The following is a 6,749-nucleotide window of genomic DNA, read 5'->3' on the forward strand; positions in this document are numbered from 1 at the left end:
CAGGAACAGCCCCAGATTGGTCTGTTTTGGGAGGGGAGGTAAGGAGGTGAGCCCTTTCCTTCATTTGTTTTTAGTCAGTGAGAAATAGGAATTTTTCTCTTTGCCCTGTAGGAAGGTGACAGAGCCGCTCTCCCAGCATGGTGGTGGTGGGTGGGCTGGGTGTCTGATTTTAGCTGGGGTGTTTCTGGGGTTGATCTGCTGTCAGACCAAAAGCCAGGGCCATGACAGGAGATCACAGAATCATTAGGGTTGGAAAAGCCCTCCAAGATCACCTGGTCCAACCATCCCCCTACCACCAATGTCACCACTAAAGCATGTCCCTAAGCACCACGTCCAACCTTTTCCTGAACACCCCCAGGGACGGTGACTCCACCACCTCCCTGGGCAACCCGTCCCAATGCCTGACTGCTCTTCCTGAGAAGAAATGTCTCCTCATTTCCGAACTGAACCTCCCCTGGCACAACTTGAGGCCATTCCCTCTAGTCCTATCACTAGTTACCTGTGAGAAGAGGCTGACCCCCAGCTCCCCACACCTTCCTTTCAGGTAGTTGCAGAGAGCAATAAGGTCTCCCCTGAGCCTCCTCTTCTCCAGACTAAACAACCCCAGTTCCCTCAGCTGCTCCTCACAGCACTTGTGCTCCAGGCCCTTCACCAGCTTCGTAGTCCTTCTCTGGACACACCCCAGGGCCTCGATGTCCTTCTTGTACTGAGGGGCCCAAAGCTGAACACAGCGCTCGAGGTGCAGCCTCACCAGAGCAGAGTAAAGGGGGACAATCACCAACGATTCCCCCCAACTTGGCGTCATCTGCAAACTTACTGAGGGTGCACTCAATTCCTTCATCCAAGTCATCAATGAGGATATTAAAGAGGATTTATCCCAACGCAGACCCCTGGGGAACACCACTGGTGACCGGTCGCCAGCTGTATTTCACCCCATAAATGATGGAGATGTCATAAGCCTGGACATCCCCTCCTCTGCAACAGCCTCAGTGGGCTGCAAAGTACTTTTGGGTGGAAATACCAAAAACCTGAGCACCAATACAGTTCCCCATCCTTTCTTTAAGGGCACAGACACTACAAAATGGAGACGCATTTGCAGCCACAGACAGTCCCCCCCTGTCCAGCTCACTCCACCCGAGGGCTGGCTCTGGTAAAGGGCCTAAATATAGAGGTAGCTCTGGTCTCTGGCTGCTGAGGGTCAGGAGCAAGTGGCTGAGGTGGCCTGCCTCTGCCCTGGAGGACATCTGAGGTCAGGACACCATAGCAGGAGGCAGCAAAAGTGCCCATCTCTGCCCCGAGAAAAGCAGGGGGGAAGGGTTTTGTTGCAAGGTTAAAGCTATGTCCTGGTGGGGTTTGCTGGCTGCATCCAATCTGGGTCTTGATCAGTCCATGAAGTACCCATGAGGGGCAAACCGGCAAAACACAAGCTTCCAAACATCCTGGAATTTTAATCCCATAATTTCAGGCCAGGGCAAAACTTAGAGCTGCCTCCTAAATTCGGTTTTGCTCTTTTCCTTCAGCTGAGGTCATGGCAAACCTCCAACCGCTTCCATCTTTAGCAGGAGTAGCAAAGAAGCACGTGTGAGCCTGGCCCCCAGCTGTGGTTCAGCCCAGACCATGACCCCTGGTTAGGACCAGGGATGAAAAACCACATTCCCAACCTGCCTCTCACTAAAACTGAAAGAAAAGCTGCTTCAAAGGAGCGCTCACCATGCGGGTGCCTGCTTGTGCTTGCTGCAGTGCAGGAATATGCCAAGGCCCTAGGTTTTGCCCTAGGGGTGGGCAGATCCTTCAAGCAGCAGGGCCCAAAGGCAATTCCCCCACCTGTCGCTGCATGGCACACGTTCTCCTTCCCTACACACCCTGCCCTGGCAGGATCTGCCCCCAAAGCTGGAGCAAGGCCAGGGCATGGTGCAGCTCATGCAGCTGGTGGGGAAAGAGTTCACCTGGTGGATTAAAGAGGCTGCAAGAGATTGGAAGCCTCTAATTGGGAAGTAATTTGTTTCATGCATAGTAGTAAAAACTGGAAAGCAAGGCTTGCTCTGCCCGGACTGCAATTATCACATTTCAGTGCAGGTGTGGGGAGTTTCATCAGACTTGGCTTGGAATTGTAGGCTCCCAGCCTCTCCTTTCGACACAAAGCCTGGATAAGCAGGTATGAGTTTTGGACAAGTCTGGAGGCAGCCAGAAAGCATCCCTTCTCATGGGATAAGAAGAGCTGGTGTTATCGTGGGGTTGTCTACTGGAGGTGCCCGAAGAACATCCCATCACTGTGAGGCTATAATGGATACACCAACATCTTTGGGGCATTGATTGATATTCCAAAGATGGAAGGACCTGGGTCACAGACCAACTTCATGTTTCCTTAATTCTCTAATTCATGATGAAATATTTGTAATAAAAATAAATTACCAGTTTGAGTGAAGATAATATCCTCTGGGTACCCGATGGAGCTAACAAAGAACCTTGAATTGGGGACTGTTATAAAGTGGAAGGATAGTGGAGCATTGTTTCTGCCAAGTGTTCATCATGAAAGCCTAACCAGAAAAAGGTTGTTTTCTCCTGGAACAGGACAAGAAACTTGCTTTGGATCTTGTCTTTGGTTCATTGCACACCTTCTTCCCAAAGACACCCTGGGGCCTGTAAGTAGAGAGGAACATTGCAAAGAATGTGAGGCTCACTGTTGGCTCAGCAAAACAGCTGTTGAAGCCCACACCAGCCTGATTAAAGCCTGCAGGACAGCTGCACTGCAGTGCGGGGACAGCACCTTGTGCCACCCAGGCTTTGCTATCCTCTTCTTCCTCTCCCAGACACGCATGCTGCAATTCAGATTTCCTCAAGAGCATCTTTTCAGGAAAAAAAAAAAAAAAAAAAAAAAAAAAACACAAAAAAAACCCCCACACACAACAAACACCATTCACCTCATGCACATACCACTCTAAACCTAGTTATAATTCAGCAGTGGTAGCAAGAGTACTTTTCTTCAAGGAGGTTCAGTAATTTCACAAGGTCTCTGGAGCTGTCAATACCCAAACAATACGACCCAGTAACAAACATTTAGTCTGAAGGCAGCAGAGCTGTTGTCGCTGCGATGATTAGAAGCAGGCAATAGCTGCCTCTCTTCCAAGCTACTTGTATCATGGCAAGACCCAGAAAGACAACAGTAACCCAAATATTTAACTTTGACATACGCAGAGGGAAGCCTCCAGCAAGCAGCTGCCTGTGAGCCGAAACAACAACATGCTGATTTCTTTTTGTTGGTTCCTGATAAGCAAGGAAGAAACACCGTGGCCTTGTGCTGGAGAGTCACTGTTGACAATTCACTTCCACTCTCTTTAGCAAAGATTAAAGTACCAAAATACTTTACAGAGAACGTGGGGATAGGACCGCGGGTGCCATCAAAATGTGTGAGCTGTTACATGAACATTTCTCATGTTTTCGGAAAAGCTTAATGAATATTGTCTATCCTGGAACTGCATTAATTAGCACTAACGAGTTGGAGGAGACGTCTTGTCACCAAGCAATGTTCACACTTACACGACGATTTGCATCCATAAGTGGCGCAGCGCGTTACAGGAGTCAATGCCTTTCCCTCGTATGGCACATCAGAGACCCCTGGGAGGTGAGGAGAAGGCTTTCAAAGAACATTTAGGATGTGCTGAAGGTATCTAACTGCCAGGCTTCCTGTGGGAGGTGTTTAAGGGCCTCACTTCCATTGATTGCCCAACCTGCAATTTTTGAGTGGCAGTAAAAGGTTCTGAAAAGTTCTGAAATTTAAAAAGCAACATGGCCCTAAGTGACTTAGGACCTGAAAACCATTTTCAGAGCTGATATAAACCTTTAGGCACATGAATCTTACTGTGAATCAATGCAGCTGGTTTATTCTCTCTATGAAGTGTCATCCAGCCCTGGAAGATGAAGCATCAGGTTAGCCTTAGAGTTAATTCATGCAGTTCCTCTGAAATTCTTGGTATAGCAAGCTCTTGTCTGTCCATGAGCTCTGATATAGGTTGGACGGAGAAGAAGCTACTGTCCTCCCCTCTGTCCAGCTGAGAAAATGTATATCCTCCATGCAGCAAATGTGCCTTGACACAGGGAAGAAGAAACTGGACTGATACGACCCAGCCGGCCACCCAAGCCACAAAGCTGCTCTCATCCATTTCTATGGACCATGGCCAGTGAGAGAGAGATGAAGGGCTGCGTGTGCCACCTGTCCCCATTTCTTCATTTTTCCTTCTATATCAGACTGGGATGAACTATGTCCTTGAGATAGCTCATGCTGAGTTTTGGAAACCAGGTGGAGACCACGGTGGATGTCATTCAGAAATGTAAAATGCCATCACTCAGGAGCAAGACTTGACTCGTATAACTGGAAGAGCAATGCCAACTGTCACGGCACAGCACACTTCAGACTGGGAATATCTCCAAGCTTGCTGTGTGGACCCTGAGATGTTTCTAATTAAGCCTTTCACTGAAGCGCTTCACTTCGGAGATGAACCGTGGGTGTTATTTCCCATGCCATACTTTCATTAATTTCCAGCACAATCCCTTAAGTAATTGGGGCACAAGAGGAGGGGGGGAATGGGAGAAGCAGGACTTTAGCTTTGGACAAAATAAGCCTCTAGGGCATCTGATTAACTTTCACACAGGCTTAAAGGATCTGGAGAGCTGAAGAGGGAAGAAAGCAGACCTTGACATTCCCAAAGAGCCAGTGCAATAAATCCCCATTCATTAGGCAAAGAAAGTGCATGCCGGCAGGATGCTGAGCTATTAGACAGCAAATGAAGCTGAGCTGGCCCATCTATAACCTTCTGCCTTCGTGAGGCAGCCAGAATGGATGGTGGGGACAATTCCAGCTGGTTGGTGCTACGACCCATGGGGTCACAAATCCTGCCTGCTGCCTCCAGCTCCAGCCTGGGGCTGGCACAAGAGGGACATGAGTCACGTGGAAGTCACCCGTGCCCCAGTTAGCTCCGGGTAATCCCAGCCTCTAAGAGGCCAAACAAAACAAGCAGCTGAAACGTGAATAAAAGGGAATTAAGATGACCTGCGGGTATCGCCAGCCCTCCCTGGGTGATCCATGCCTTGCTGGGGTGATGCCAGAGGAAGGGGTATTCTTGCAGTCCCCCTTCTTTGCACCAATCCAGGGCTGGGGGCTAGGAGAAGACAGAAGGAAATCTTCCTGATGGAAAGGGATGGGACCCATTCCTGTCTTTGCAGAAGGAGTAGGAGGGGTGAGGGGTTCCCCTGTGTAATAGGAATTCCTTCTCCCCCCACGGGGTGGAGGAGACACATGGAGACCTGCTGCCCTTCTTCTAAGCTAAGTGAAGCTCTGGCTCAGGATATTTTTGCTGTTCTCGGAATAAAACCAGAAATTGCCTGAAAGCATAGCCATACAGGAAAGAGTGGGCCTCATCTGTCCTTAAAATGGGCTACATGCTGGTAGGAGATGGGGAGGCCTTGCCCCGGGGGAGGAGAAGAGCAGGGGTGTCGGAGATGGATATGAAGGCAAGGAGGAAAACCAGAAACCAGTCACATTGTTGACAGTAGAGGCCCGGAGGGATGTTCTTAGACCAGTGATGTGGTACGGAAAGAAATAAAATGCCACCAATAAGAGGAAATCTCATTCCTACAAAGGCTAGTGGGTCACCTCCATGTCTGCGAGGGAACCACTGAGTAAATGGCAAAGGTGAAAATGGCAAGAACCTGAGAATAAGGGTGAAGAAAGATGAGTTCTTCTCCCCACCCTTTCCTCAGATGTCACAGCTAACCAGTGCTGGTGAAAGCCTCCCAGGAGCCTTCTCGGATGACAAAAGGCAGCAGAGGTAATTGTGAAGGACATAAAATGAGTCAGCGGAGTGCTCTGAGCCCAGAAACACGCCTTCTGAAAGCAAAGTCTCCATGTAGCTCTTGGATGGGGCTGCATAACAAAGCAGTTTCTTGTACAGAAGAGGAAAACAAGCTAATTCTTATTTTATTTGGCTATTGTGCCCTTTGTATTTAGCATGATATCAGATAAGAAGAATATTTTTGTAGTTTTACACTGCCTTCCACTGAGGATCACAAAACTTACACATGTTGGAAAAGCTCTGTATTTCAAAAAGTACCACATTTTGCAGAAATCCTGAGGACATTCCAAAATGGCATTGAATTAATTATTGACAGGTTTTGCTAAATAAATAAATGAAAAAAAAATCAAAAGCCAGTTAGACAATGCTTTTTAGACAGCATCAAAAAAGGCTCATGAGTACTTCAAATGTCTTTAAATGAAAAGAACCTCAGCTACTCTACTTTCTTATGTGAAATTATTTTTCCAGCCACCATACTCAAAAAAAAGCATCAATATTAAAGTGACACAGCCAAATGACAATCTTAGCAATTGAAACAAAAAATGTGCTGCAAGCTTGCTTGCCAATTTCTATTACTTTTCAGGCATACTGTTTTGTTTCTTAAAAATGTTTTTCTCTCATCCATCGCTTGCCCTCAAAACAGCACCAGAGAGGCCTCCTGACTATCGCAGGAAATAGCTGCTGTAGCCAAAGCCGATGTAGGTGTTAGCAGGGGGTAGCCTAATTTCAGATGCAGTTGTGATTTTTAAGGTAACCTTTTCTCCGTATTGAAAGTTTTCGCTGTCTCTGAGGCAAGATCATTACCTAGGTTGAACAGATGGGAACACGGAGGCATAGAGAGATCAATTTACCTGGGTAAGGTCCCATACCAAATCAGAGAGAAATCTGGAAATAAATCAG

At 47.7% G+C, this 6,749-nt stretch overlaps 1 protein-coding gene across 7 annotated transcripts in view; it reads right to left on the reverse strand.

The window, feature by feature from the left end:
* Positions 1-6,749, reverse strand: part of FRMD4A (FERM domain containing 4A) — a 359,570-nt gene that overhangs the window by 141,725 nt on the left and 211,096 nt on the right. The gene's annotated exons all lie outside the window — the stretch shown is intronic.

This window comes from Cygnus olor, chromosome 1, assembly GCF_009769625.2.
Source record: "Cygnus olor isolate bCygOlo1 chromosome 1, bCygOlo1.pri.v2, whole genome shotgun sequence".
NCBI classification, from domain to species: Eukaryota; Metazoa; Chordata; class Aves; order Anseriformes; family Anatidae; genus Cygnus; species Cygnus olor.